The sequence below is a fragment of the Oncorhynchus masou genome, chromosome 13, assembly GCF_036934945.1.
Source record: "Oncorhynchus masou masou isolate Uvic2021 chromosome 13, UVic_Omas_1.1, whole genome shotgun sequence".
Taxonomy (NCBI): domain Eukaryota; kingdom Metazoa; phylum Chordata; class Actinopteri; order Salmoniformes; family Salmonidae; genus Oncorhynchus; species Oncorhynchus masou.
This window is the reverse complement of record NC_088224.1, coordinates 48,908,550-48,923,100: the sequence shown is the minus strand read 5'-3', so window position 1 is coordinate 48,923,100 and position 14,551 is coordinate 48,908,550. Positions and strand designations below refer to the sequence as shown.

Sequence of the window (14,551 nt, the reverse complement as noted above, 5' to 3'; positions counted from 1 at the left end):
TGACTGAATAAAATAAATAATCCTAGTACTGAACTACAGTTGAAGTCGGAAGTTTACGTACACCTTAGCCAAATACATTTAAACTCAGTTTTTCACAATTCCTGACGGTAAACATTCCCTGTTTTAGGTCAGTTAAGATCACCGCTTTATTTTAAGAATGTGAAATGTCAGAATAATATTAGAGAGAATGATTTATTTCAGCTTTTATTTCTTTCATCACATTCCCAGTGGGTCAGAAATTTACATACACTGAATTAGAATTTGGTAGCATTGCCTTAAACAATTTAAACTTGGGTCAAACATTTCAGGTAGCCTTCCACAAGCTTCCCACAATAAGTTGGGTGAATTTTGGCCCATTCCTCCTGACAGAGGTGATGTAACTGAGTCAGGTTTGTAGGCCTCCTTGCTGTGACCGACCGGCTCAAATCGGTCTTATGGAGCAAAATTTGAAACTGTGTTTTTTACATTGGATAAAAGTAGAGACTCAGAGCTACAAAATGGTATATCATACACTACAGTTGAGGAACATAGGGAAAGTAATTTTGCTTTGAACTTGTTAACTCACTTTTGAGTGTTTTTGTACTAATGGAGAGCCCTTCTTTGTCTACAGCCATTCAGCATTGTTCACATCTTCTTAAGTTTTAGCCACGCTCATCTCTTTAAGTGTTGATCCGAGCGTTCTGTACAAACAGCAGTCAAGCACACAAGCTAACTTGCTCGCTACAGTACCAGTCAGAAGTTTGGACACACCTACTTATTCTAGGGTTTTTCATTATTTTTTATATTTTCTACATTGTAAAATAATAGTAAAGACATCAAAACTATGAAATAACACATATGGAATCATGAATATATAATATTTGAGATTCTTCTAAGTAGCCACCCTTTGCCTTGATGACAGCTTTGCATCCTCTTGGCATTCTCTCAAACAGCTTCATGAGGTAGTCACCTGGAATGCATGTCAATTAACAGGTGTGCCTGTTAATTGAATTTCTTTCCACCTTATTCTTTCCACCTTATTGCATTTGAGCCAATCAGGTGTGTTGTGACAAGGTAGGGGTGGTATACAGAAGGTAGCCCTATTTGGTTAAAGACCAAGTCCATATTATGGCAAGAACAGCTCAAGTAATTACATCATTACTTTAAGACGTGAAGGTCAGTTAATGCGGAAAATTTCAATAACTTTCAATGTTTCTTCTAGTGCAGTCACAAAAACCATCAAGCGCTATGATGAAACTGTGGACCGCCACAGGAAAGGAAGACCCAGAGTTACCTCTGCTGTAGAGGATAAGTTCATAAGAGTCAGCAGCTTCAGAAATTTCATCTCAACATCAACTGTTCAGCTTCTCAACATCAACTGTTCTGAGGAGACTGCGTGAATCAGGCCTTCATGGTCGAATTGCTGCAAAGAAAACACTACTAAAGGACGGACACCGATAATAAGATGAGACTTACTTGGTCCAAGAAACATCAGCAATGGACATTAGACCGGTGGACATTTGTCCTTTGGTCTGATGAGTCCAAATTTTAGATTTTTGGTTCCAACCGCCGTGTCTTTGTGAGACGCAGAGTAGGTGAATGGATGATCTCTGCATGTGTGGTTCCCACCGTGTAGCATGGAGGAGGAGTGATGGTGCTTTGCTGCTGACACTGTCAGTGATTTATTTAGAATTCAAGGCACACCAGCATGGCTACCACAGCATTCTGCAGTGATACACCATCCCATCTGGTTTCCTCTTAGTGGGACTATAATTTGTTTTTAAACAGGACAATGACCCAACACACCTCCAGGCTGTGTAAGGGCTATTTGACCACGAAGGAGAGTGATTGAGTGCTACATCAGATGACCTGGCCTCCACAATCCAGCCAGCCTCCACCCAATTGAGATGGTTTGGGATGTTGGATCACAGAGTGAAGGAAAAGCGGGTAACAAGTGTGACAGCCCCTCTCTGCTCTGTCTACTGGGTTTTGCTGTGCTTACTTCCTGCAGGAGATCTGTGGGCGGAGTAGGAGAGGTGGGGCAGAGCTGGGAGGGTCATCAGTGCTGATGGGGCACACCTGTGAAAGCTCAGCTGTGGCATAAAGCCACTGTTTCACCATTCAGGAAGAGATTCCTCTCTCCATGTATACATTTGGTTGTTTCATCGTGGCTTTGGCAGTTTGACACCTAATTAACTGACCTTCATGCCTCATCTGATTATTGTTGTGAGTGTTTATTTCTGGAATAATTTAATTTTGTTATTCCTTTACTCAATGTGTGGTTTGCCATCGTTTGTTAGTCTTGAGCCAGGTTGTAACACAAGTGCTCAGCATTTGTGGGAACTCCTTCAAGATTGTTGGAAAAGCATTCCAATTGAAGCTGGGTGAGAGAATGCCAAGACTGTGTAAAGCTGTCATCAAGGCAAAGGGTGGCTACTCTAAAGTGTAAAATACATTTTGATTTGTTTGACACTATTGGTTACTACAGTGCATGATTCCAAAGGTGTTATTTCATAGTTTGTCTTCACAATTTGACAATGTAGAAAATATTTTAAAAAATTAAAAAAACTTTAATGAGTAGGTGTGTCCACACTTTTGACTGGTACTGTACTTTCAGACACACATGACAGAACAGCTCACAGAACATTACTCGCCCTAGCAGAGCTCGTTAGGCTGTTATGTCATCCAGAGCGTTGGTGACTGCAACTGTGCTGTCAGATTGTCTGTTCGTAAATTCAGAGTGTTTTGCTCTCGGGGCGTTCAGAGCTCACACTGGACACTCTGACCGATAAGAAGGGTTGATCGTTCGTAAATGAATCAGTTATTCTGCGCTCTGGCACACTCAAATGACATGTCTTTTGTGAAGACATGTAGCTAGTTAGCTATCTAGGTAAACAATTAACCATAATCCTGTTATAGGATTTTATGAATAATGATTAAATAATGTATACATTTGATGCAGGATTGTAACTAACCTAATTCTACCCTGTCTAACAAAGAATGTTTCTACAATAGGCAAAGAGGAAGTGTTAACATCCAAATTGTGACAGACAACTTGTGACCACTGTGAAACCAATAACAGGAAGAAAGTCTCCCCACCCAAGGCGGGGAGAAACCGTTAGGCTTGCAGTAGATTATGCAACTTGTGGTAGCATATGATAAGCAACATGTGTGTGTTGGAATGGACTTTTGAAGCAGCTTTGTCCTTGTCGGAGAGGAGGAGGGACATTTTGGACACTATGTGTGATATATAAACTAAAGTACATGTGATTACAGTGCCTTGCGAAAGTATTCGGCCCCCTTGAACTTTGCGACCTTTTGCCACATTTCAGGCTTCAAACATAAAGATATAAAACTGTATTTTTTTGTGAAGAATCAACAACAAGTGGGACACAATCATGAAGTGGAACGACATTTATTGGATATTTCAAACTTTTTTAACAAATCAAAAACTGAAAAATTGGGCGTGCAAAATTATTCAGCCCCTTTACTTTCAGTGCAGCAAACTCTCTCCAGAAGTTCAGTGAGGATCTCTGAATGATCCAATGTTGACCTAAATGACTAATGATGATAAATACAATCCACCTGCGTGTAATCAAGTCTCTGTATAAATGCACCTGCACTGTGATAGACTCAGAGGTCCGTTAAAAGCTCAGAGAGCATCATGAAGAACAAGGAACACACCAGGCAGGTCTGTTGTGAAGACGTTTAAAGCCGGATTTGGATACAAAAAGATTTCCCAAGCTTTAAACATCCCAATGAGCACTGTGCAAGCGATAATATTGAAATGGAAGGAGTATCAGACCACTGCAAATCTACCAAGACCTGGCCGTCCCTCTAAACTTTCAGCTCATACAAGGAGAAGACTGATCAGAGATGCAGCCAAGAGGCCCATGATCACTCTGGATGAACTGCAGAGAGCTACAGCTGAGGTGGGAGACTCTGTCCATAGGACAACAATCAGTCGTATATTGCACGAATCTGGCCTTTATGGAAGAGTGGCAAGAAGAAAGCCATTTCTTAAAGATATCCATAAAAAGTGTTGTTTAAAGTTTGCCACAAGCCACCCGAGAGACACACCAAACATGTGGAAGAAGGTGCTCTGGTCAGATGAAACCAAAATTGAACTTTTTGGCAACAATGCAAAATGTTATGTTTGGTGTAAAAGCAACACAGCTCATCACCCTGAACACCCCACATACCCACTGTCAAACATGGTGGTGGCAGCATCATGGTTTGGGCCTGCTTTTCTTCAGCAGGGACAGGGAAGATGGTTAAAATTGATGGGAAGATGGATGGAGCCAAATACAGGACCATTCTGGAAGAAAACCTGATGGAGTCTGCAAAAGACCTGAGACTGGGACGGAGATTTGTCTTCCAACAAGACAATGATCCAAAACATAAAGCAAAATCTACAATGGAATTGTTCAAAAATAAACATATCCAGGTGTTAGAATGGCCAAGTCAAAGTCCAGACCTGAATCCAATCGAGTATCTGTGGAAAGAACTGAAAACTGCTGTTCACAAATGCTCTCCATCCAACCTCACTGAGCTGGAGCTGTTTTGCAAGGAGGAATGGGAAAAAAATTCAGTCTCTCGATGTGCAAAACTGATAGAGACATACCCCAAGCGACTTACAGCTGTAATCGCAGCAAAAGGTGGCGCTACAAAGTATTAACTTAAGGGGGCTGAATAATTTTGCACGCCCAATTTTTCAGTTTTTGATTTGTTAAAAAAGTTTGAAATATCCAATAAATGTCGTTCCACTTCATGATTGTGTCCCACTTGTTGTTGATTCTTCACAAAAAATACAGTTTTATATCTTTATGTTTGAAGCCTGAAATGTGGCAAAAGGTCGCAAAGTTCAAGGGGGCCGAATACTTTCGCAAGGCACTGTATGTTCAGAGCTCTCGGGAATAAACGCTATTGATTCATTTTGAGACTGATCTTTGTCTATTCTATGCAAAAAATAACCTTACAAATTCTTAGAAACGGACAAAGTGTTTTGCTTTGTTATAATTGAATTGGTTTGTTAGAGGAATTAAACTCCTCTAACAAATCCCAACTCATGACGTTTCTACCCTGCATGAATCTGCAGGTAGCTAATCAACCAGGTTCAATGTTAGCTATATAACATTAGGCTATAACTAGCCAAGAAAATGTCTCTAAGATATGAATAAGGTCAGACACATAACTTTAGCTAGTGAGCCAGCCAGATAACATTATGTAGCTAACAGTACATGAACTTGAAATTAAACTACTTTCTGTTAAAATTAGAAACATGTAAAATCTGAAAATGTTGCTAGCTAGACTATCTTACCTGTACACATCATGGATGGACGAGTCTCCTGTTGGATGCCCTTAGTTTTAAAATGTAACCTGGAGACAGATGTAAAATATGTGGTCTCCCGAGTGGCGCAGTGGTCTAAGACACTGATTCTCAGTGCAAGAGGCGTCACTGCAGTACCTGGTTCAAATCCAGGCTGCATCACATCTGGCCATGTTTAGGAGTCCCATGGAGTGGTGCATAATTGGCCCAGCGTTGTCCAGGGTAGGCCGTTATTGTAAATAAGAATTTGTTCTTAATTGACTTGCCTAGTTAAATAAAGGCTAAATAAAAAATATAAAAAAATTAACAGGTATTCAGTTTCACTACGTGATACATTTTTTTTAAAGACCCGTTAGACAGGATTACCGAGACATCGACTAGCTCAAATAGACAGAAGCGTGCTATATGGCAGATCAATCCAAACTCATCTCTCGGCATGTCCAAGCACAAAAAAGTTTCTATTCAAACGGCTCTCCTGTGAAGTAGTGACCCGCAACATAAGCCTAGTTTCCTGAAACTGGTGACATGTCTTTATTAAAGTTTTCCAAAATGTATATCAATGTAAGTACAAAGACTTTACCATATCCCAACCACCTTTACTCCCTTCACACATCCAACCCCTCCCTACCTGTCCATCCTACCTCATTCCACAAAATAAAATAGAAGTGGAGATAACGTTACAGAAGTTTGCATCAGACAGGAGAAGAGAATTGAATCTCCAACAGAGAGGAGTATGAGTTTGTCGAGGGCTAAAGGTCCATGGTCAGAAATTACAATGGGAAATATTCAGAAGAGGTGAAATTTGGAAGTAAATTATGATCAATAAAGAAATAGTCAATACGAGAAAAATAATGGTGCGCATGTGAAAAGAAAGAATACTCTCTTGCCTGGGGATTCTGAAATCTCCATTGATCTGTACACCCATTCTGAACCATAAAATATAAGAAGGACTTTGACATAGCAGAAGGAGACATAGTTCTGGGGTTGGAGCGGTCTGAAGCCGGGCTAATAACACAATTCAGATCCCCGCCAATTATCAAAAGATGGGTTCTCAGAGAAGGGATTTTCCCCAGCAACCCATTCAACATTCAGCATATATATTGACCAGTACTACAAGAGTTTGCCAAATGGTGCCAATTATTATTAAATGTCTCCCATTACTTTCTGAAATGTATTATTTTATTAACAAAAATTGCAACCCCTCTGGCTATGGAGTTAAAGTCTGAATGGAAAACTTGCCTAAACCTGGAGTTTTGTAGCATTGAGTGATCTTTAATGAGCAAATGGGTCTCTTGTAGAAATACCCCATCTGCTTTTAGCTTTTTCAAATGGGAGAAAACCTCTTGACAGAATTATTCATTGTTTTAGTATTCCAAGATAACTTTATAGGATTAGGCCTACCTATTCACCATCTAAAATATTGAAACGAAAAAAGATAAAGATAAAATAGAAAACTGATAAAAAATGCAACAGTATATATAAATAAATATATATAAATAAATATATATATATATATGTATATATATATTTATATATATATATATATTTATATATATATTTATTTATTTATATATATTTATATATATATATTTATTTATATATATAAATAAATATATATAAATAAATAAATAAATAAATAAATATATATATATATTTATTTATTTATATATTTATTTATTTATATATATATAAATAAATATATATAGAAATATTTATTTATTTATTCATATATATTTATTTATATATATATATATATTATTTTTATCAAATAAAAAGAAAAGAAAGAAAAAAGGTCCCCCCATCACCTCCCCTTTCACCCAAACCCAAAGTCTACTTCCTCAGCGAATGGAATGCTTTGATGCCTATGAATAAACAGAAAAACCTTCCTATCCTAACACGGAGAGGCTCTGTAGCACAAGCAGTGAAATACATTTGAAAAGGCATTACAACGTCAAACTTTTTTCCAAATTAGCTCCATAATATCGACAGAAACATGGCAAACATTGTTTAGAATCAATCCTCAAGGTGTTTTTCACATATCTAATATATCCATTGGGCAATTGGTTTCTCATTAGAAGCGATTGGAATAATGGGCACCTCAGTACTTTACGCAAGATTTTCTGCGGGAGCCATCATGTGACCACTTGCTCAATGTGGTCCCTTACGGCTATTCTTCAACATAAATGCGTAAAAATACGTCACAATGCTGTAGACACCTTGGGGAATATGTAGAAAGCGTAAGCTCATTCGTAGCCCATTCACAGCCATATAAGGTGAAAGATTAGTGGAATCTGTGTGGGTAGCTGGACAGGTAGGATGACTGACAGTGAAGGTGAACAGGTGGTCACGTGTCAGGTGACAGGAATGGATGAGACTGAGGCAGGAATTCCTTTAACCATAAAGTGGTATATTTACTGATTAGTCTGTGCTGCATCACAAAGGAAACAAATAACATGTATCCAATCAAATTCATAATCAAAGATCATATCATCCATTATTAACATAATTTAGGGAATTCAACAGTCCAGTTCATTAAGAAGTCAATAGTAATCATCCGCAAGTTATTTAGGCTCGTATGTCTGCAGAGAGATATACCAAGGGTTTGGAGTTCAGAATCCCTTCCACCTCTATCAGGACGGTCCTCAAGACAGTTTCAATGGTCCCCTAGTACGACTCGTAAGGCCGTCTTTACAGATTTGATCTCTCGCTCCCATGTTCCTCCAAAATGAGGAGCGCCTGGAGGGTTAAATTTGAATGAGATTTGTTGGTCCATCAGCTGATCCTGGAGGCTGGGTTCCATGGCTTAGAAGGCTTCCTCCAACCTGGCTTCTCCTGCCTTGAAGTTCGTACCTCTGTCAGCCAGGATCTCGTAGGGTTTCCCCCGTCGGGAGATAAACCGCCGTAGGGCCATGAGGAAGGCTTCCGTATCCAAACTCTCCAGTATGTCCAGGTGGACACATCTGGTTGTCAAACACTTGAATAGAATGCCCCAGCGCTTTTCCACACAACGACCTAACTTGATCATCAAGGGGCCAAAGCAATCTACTCCTGTTGACCAGAAGGGTGGTTTAAGGAGGCGCAAGCGAGCAGAGGGTAAATCTGCCATTTTGGGCACCGTAGCTCCGGCCCGCCATCTCTGACATTCTACGCAGGCGTATTGGTGCTTACGAATGGCTCCTCGTCCTCCAATTATCCAGTACTTCCGCCTCATCTCCCCATAGACCCTCTCTGGCCCTGGGTGGAGAAGCCGCTCATCATAACTCTTGATGAGGAGCCTGGTAAGAGGGTGTCTGGAGTCAAGGATAATTGGGTGGATAGCATCTGGGTCCAAAACCTCTGCTTGGCGCAGCCTTCCTCCGACTCTGATCACTCCAAGGATTGGATCATATTCTGGGGCAAGAGAGAGAAGACGGCTGTCCTTAGCCACTTCCCTACTGGCTTTCAGAGCTTTTAACTCCTCAGGGAAGCTAACCGCTTGTGCTTGCTGGAGGAGTAGCATCTCTGCCGCGAGGGAGGTGGGTATAGAAGCCACCCCATCTGAGGTCTGGTTTGTGGCGGTGATCAGATCCGGCAGAGTTTGGGATTGTTAGGTCAGGGAGAGCCGTTGTTGGTTCCGTAGAAATGCTGTAGCATTGGGCGGACTTCCTTAACTCATGAGCTTCAGTTGGTTGCGGAGGGGCCGTACGCCTGGGGGCTGTTGGCCACTCGTTCTCTGGTTGGGACATGAATGGTGGTCCCAAGCGCCAGCGATGGGGTTGAGCCAGTTCCTGAAGGGTTTTACCTCTAGTAATGTCATCAGCAGGATTGTTTATGCTATCAACATACCTCCAGTCCTGGACTTCTGTTAGGTCTTGGATTTCCACAATGCGAGTTCCGACGAACACCTTATACCTGCAGGACTCCGACTTGAGCCAGGTCAATACAGTGGTCAAATCACTCCAGTAGATGACCCTTTGGATTGACAAGGTGAGCTCGGCTCGCAAGGTAGAGGCCAACTGGGCTCCGGAAAGGGCAGCACTGAGTTCCAGCCTAGGCAGTGACAACTGCTTCTTGGGTGCGACCCTGGACCTGGCCATGACAAAGGAGACATGGTTGTGGCCTGCCTTATCCTCCACTCTAAGATAGGAAATCGCCCCATACGCTCGCTCCGAAGCGTCACAGAACACATGCAGTTCCGGGCATGATCCCGGTTGGTCAGCACAGGATAGTACATAACATCTTAGCATTTGGACATCAGAGAGCTCCGTTAACTCCGTTTACCAACAGATCCATCGTTCCACTAGGTCAGCCGGGGGGATTGGTTCATCCCAGTCCCTCTTGGTCTGCCACAGGTCCTGGACTAAGACTTTGGCCCGTGTTGTGTATGGCAGGATATACCCAAGGGGATCGTATTGACTGGCCAGGGTCCGATAGATGGTGCGCAGAGTTGGGGTTTCGGTACTCGGGGATGAGCGGTGCTTATACCCAGGGTATCCGGTATGCAGCTCCACCTCAGTCCTAGAGTGGGCTCTTCTGGGTTAGCACCCGACTGCGTTAGCCATAGTTCACTGCTACTGGACCTAGCTTGTGGCGGGAGGTGCTGGATAACCTCCGCTCTGTTACTAGCCCACTGTCGGACCTCAAATCCCCCTTTGGACAGGAGATTCCGTACTTTATCAAGGAGTGCTTTCGCTTCAGCCGTGGATGGGATGCTCTGTAAGCAGTTATCCACATAGAAGGCATTTTCCACTGAATCCAATACTTCTGGGTCACTGTCTGGATGCTCCTGTGCGTGTCTCTGCAGAGCGTATATGGCACAGCAAGGACTGCAGGTGGTGCCAAATGGGAGTACCTGCCATTCATAGATTGTGGGCTCTGCATCTCGTTCCATATCTCGCCATATGAACCGGAGCAGTGTGGTGTCGGAAGGCAGTAAACGAATCTGATGAAACATGGCTTTGATGTCTCCACTGATGGCTGTAGAGTGCTGCCGGAACCGGAGAAGGACACCGAGCAAGGAAGGACCTAAGGTTGGTCCGGGGAGTAGACAGTCATTCAGGCTTTGACCAGCAGCTTGGAATGAACAGTTGAAGACAAGTCTATACTTCCCACCATGTTGCTGGATAACATGGTGAGGGATATACCAGGATTCACGGAGTGCGTTTCCCTCTTCATGAGCTGTCAATTCCATGACGTAGCCTGCCTTCACAAGGTTATGAATCTCTCGGTTATGAACTTCTGCAAGCTCAGGATTCTTGACCAGGCGTCGCTCAGTTCCACGCAGTAGTGGGAGTACAGCCCGTGTCGTGGTTGCCAGAGGAGGATGGTTGGGCACCCGTAGCAGTGGGGTTGCATACCTGCGAACGCCATCCATTTCAGTGGTGGTGGTGCTCTTCTCCAGGAGGTCTAATGCATAGGAGTCATGTTTCGAGCGAGTGACCTCCTGTAGCTTCCGGTTGGAGAAGGTGTCCATCTTCCAGAGCATCTCAACATTCCGAAGGAGGTCAGTGGCTGCATCTGGATTGCTTCTGGTGAAGAGGACTTGCTGTGACTGTACAGCTTGGGTGGAGAGAAGTAGATGGGATGGACCTTGCACAGCCCAACCCAAGGATGTATGGACAGCAATGGGCCCTCCTTCTGGTCCAGCTCGTATAGGCTCAGTCGGGGTGACGAGATGTGGGTGGTCTGACCCAATCAGGATAAGTGGCGCTACTCTGGCCAGGTTAGGAAGTGGTAATCCTCGTAGATGAGGATATTGTTTCTGTAGAACACTTACCGGGCAGGAGTGATCTGCGAGATTCAAGCCATCTGCCGTGAAGGCATTGGTGATGTTATAGGCCACGTCCCTGTTTCCTGAAGGTGAAATGCTAAAGGTTTTACAGCAGAGCCTTTCATTTGGATAACGTCATGTCGCACCGTTCTGAGAAACCTCTTGAAACTCCCCATCCCGGATCCGGGATTGTGACTAAGCCTCAGGCTCATTAGCATAACGCAACGTTAACGATTTCTGAAAATCGCAAATAAAATTAAAATAATGCGTTTGCTCTCAAGCTTAGCCTTTTCTTAACAACACTGTCATCTCAGATTTTCAAAATATGCTTTTGAACCATAGAAATTGACTAATTTGTGTAAGAGTATGCAAAGCTAGCATAGCATTTTGTGTAGCATGTAGCACGCAACATTTTCACAAAAGCCAGATAACCAAATAAATAAAATCATTTACCTTTGAAGAGCTTCTGATGTTTTCAATGAGGAGACTCCCAGCCACATACCAAATGCGCAGTGTTTCCTGAAAGCGTCTGTGTGTAGGAGAAATCGTTCCGTTTTCTACATTGCGCCTGGCTACCGAAACGAACCGAAAATGCAGTCACCTACAACGTGAAACTTTTTCCGGATTAACTACATAATATCGACCGAAACATGGCAAACGTTGTTTGGAATCAATCCTCAAGGTGTTTTTTCACATATCTCTTCATTGACATGCAGTTCGTGGAAGCTTGCTTCTCTCTCTGTGCCCCATGGAAAAATACTGGCAGGTGACTTTTGCGCACCAATTTCGGCGCAGGACACCGGGCGGACACGTGGTAAATGTGGTCTCTTATGGTCAATCTTCCAACGATCTGCCTACAAATACGTCACAATGCTGCAGACACCTTGGGGAAACGACAGAAAGGGCAGACTCATTCCTCTTGCATTCACAGCCATATAAGGAGATCATGAAAGACAGAGCCTCAAAAATCCTTGTCATTTCCTGGATGCCAAGTCATCTTGGTTTTGCCTGAAGCTCACGTTAAAGGGCACGCACAGAGAAGATATTTGTATTTCTGGACACGTCAGAGTGTTTTCTTTCGAACAGTAGCAATTATATGCATAGTCGAGCATCTTTTTGTGACAAAATATCTTGTTTAAAACGGGAACGTTTTTCTTCCAAAAATGAAATAGCGCCACCATAAGTGTAAGAGGTTAAGGGTCTCGGGGGTCCCCTCCAGGTTAAGCTGACGGGTGGCTGCCGTGAGAATGATTGTTCTTTCTGACCCATCATCTAGAACGGCGACTGTATCAATGCTTCTCCCTTCACTTTGCAGTGTGACCTTGACCACCTTCAACATGACCCTTGGAGACCGGTTCTGCTGGTCGAGGTACAGCTCCTTTGCAGCTCCTACCATGAGCATACTCTGCTCCTTCTGTGCTTGGGGAATTAGATCATGCAACACGGTGAGATGGATTTCTTTACAGCGGTTGCAGGGTTTCCTCAATGTGCAGGTCTCCGCCTTATGGCTACGGGCACACTTGTAGCATCGCTCGACTGAAGTGCTCCAGGCCTTCAATTGAGTTTGAGTGAGCTTTTTTACCCTGGGGCTTGAGCCAAGGAAGTGCCCCTTACTATTGCAATATGGGCAGTAAGGCTGGAATTTGATGTTCTTGCTCTTGAGAGGGGTCTTCTTCCCGGGTTCCTCCCCAGCTTCACTATTTAAGTACATGGTAGTGGGATTTGGCCTTTTCTGTCCCTCCTGGTGTTCAAACTCCTTCCTTCCCCCGGTGGCTATGGCTGAGATTGTGGCCTGGTGAGCGATGCTCTTCGCCTTTGCCTTCACCTCCAACCATGCGGCCAGGTCTCTAAGAGCATAGGTGCTTCTCGAGCCCTCTTTCAGGATGCCCTTATTCAAACAATGTTCAATGAAACTGTCTCTGAGGTACACTGGAAGTTTGCTAAGAAGCCTGTCCACGTGGGAGCCACATTTCAGCTCGTTCCTGTCTTCTCCTTCAATGGATTGGAGCATCGAGGTCAGGGATTGGACAGCCAGGGAGAATTCTTGGAAGGCAGCATGGTCTCCCATTTTAATTGGAGACGTGTTCAGGATGTTGTTTAGTTCATTCTGGACTAGCTGACGTGGCTCACCATATCTCGCCTTCAGGGCCTGGAGAGCTGCAGTGTATGGTGTTGCGAAGTGCATAAAGGATTGGGCCAGCCTGTATGCACTGGGAAACCGCAAATGATCCATTAGTACTTGGTATTTGTAGCGTTCTGACAGATGACTGTGAATACCCAGTAGGCTCTCCAATGCCATTTCCAAAAGGACAAAATCACTCTCTTTTCCGTTTTCAAAGTATGGCAGTTTGGGTCTGGGAATTCCATAGGCTGAGGCTACTAGAAGTTTCATAATGTTGGCTCCCTCTTCTGGTTGCGTGAAGGATAAACCCGGGACTTCTGATAAGCCCATTGTGGCCTCATTGGGCTGGTCCCCTACTCTCCCAGACCCTCCATTTGTGGCAGCCGGAATTGGGCGAGAGCCCTCCGACCTGTTTGAGGACTGGCCTGGCCCTGGACGAAAGGAACGATTTTGTCTTGGTTGGTAATTGGCGGAAAGGCAAAGGAGTGATGCTTTGTCCAGATGGAGGAATGCTAACTTGTGTTTGGGGTCTGTCTTCCGTGCTCCGTGTTGGCTGTTTACCTCGGAGCCTCCGGGGACTGTGTGCCATGCTGTACCAGAGGGGCAGATTGGGAATGAAAGGCAGACAGGTCAGGTCCATGTGGAGGGGTGGTCACGTCAACTCCCTGTTCGTTCCTCTCCAGGAAGGATGAGACCATCCGTGCCTACTCCAATTCCCTTCTGGCTTGACTGTGCCGTCGCTGCTGTGCCAGGTCCTTGGCAATAAATTACCTTTCCTGTAGAGCTCTACGGGCCTGCACATCCAATTGGTGACATCGTTCGTCAGCCTGTCGTTCCTCCTCAATCTGACGCTCAATTTCTTCCAAAGCTAATAGTTTCATCCGCTCTTGTAGGACAGCGGTCTGTGAATCGCTGAGGGCTAGTGAACGGCGGCTGCCATGGACACTTCCAAAGGGGTATCCACTGGTCGAACTCCCACTCCGTCAAGAGTGCTTCGACGATTTCCCATTAGTTAAGGGGTGAGCGGAGCCTGACTCTGGAAGCTGGTCGACCTGTGCGGTGGGAGTTACCACCTCCATAGGTTCTTCATGTAGACAACTTTCCTGCTCCAAAGCAGTTTCCGGTCCTTGGCTCAGAGGAGATGGTTGATGGCTGAAACGTATAGTTGGTCCATCAACTCTTTGAGCTCTGGTGGGCTTGCCCTTTGATGTCGGAAACTCGAACACATAATCCTTAAGATAACCAGGTGCTTGCCTGGTTCTTCTGGTGCTGCTGGTGGTTGAGGATGAAGCCTTTGTTGCTTTAGGCTTAGCTCCTGGATATTTCCTTTGTTCCAAGACCTTTCCCTCAGCTGTTCTCTCCTCCTCTCTTC

At 44.0% G+C, this 14,551-nt stretch overlaps 1 protein-coding gene across 4 annotated transcripts in view; it reads left to right on the top strand.

Annotated features, from left to right (window-relative positions):
• Positions 1-14,551, top strand: part of LOC135552472 (protein furry homolog) — a 250,025-nt gene that overhangs the window by 155,078 nt on the left and 80,396 nt on the right. The gene's annotated exons all lie outside the window — the stretch shown is intronic.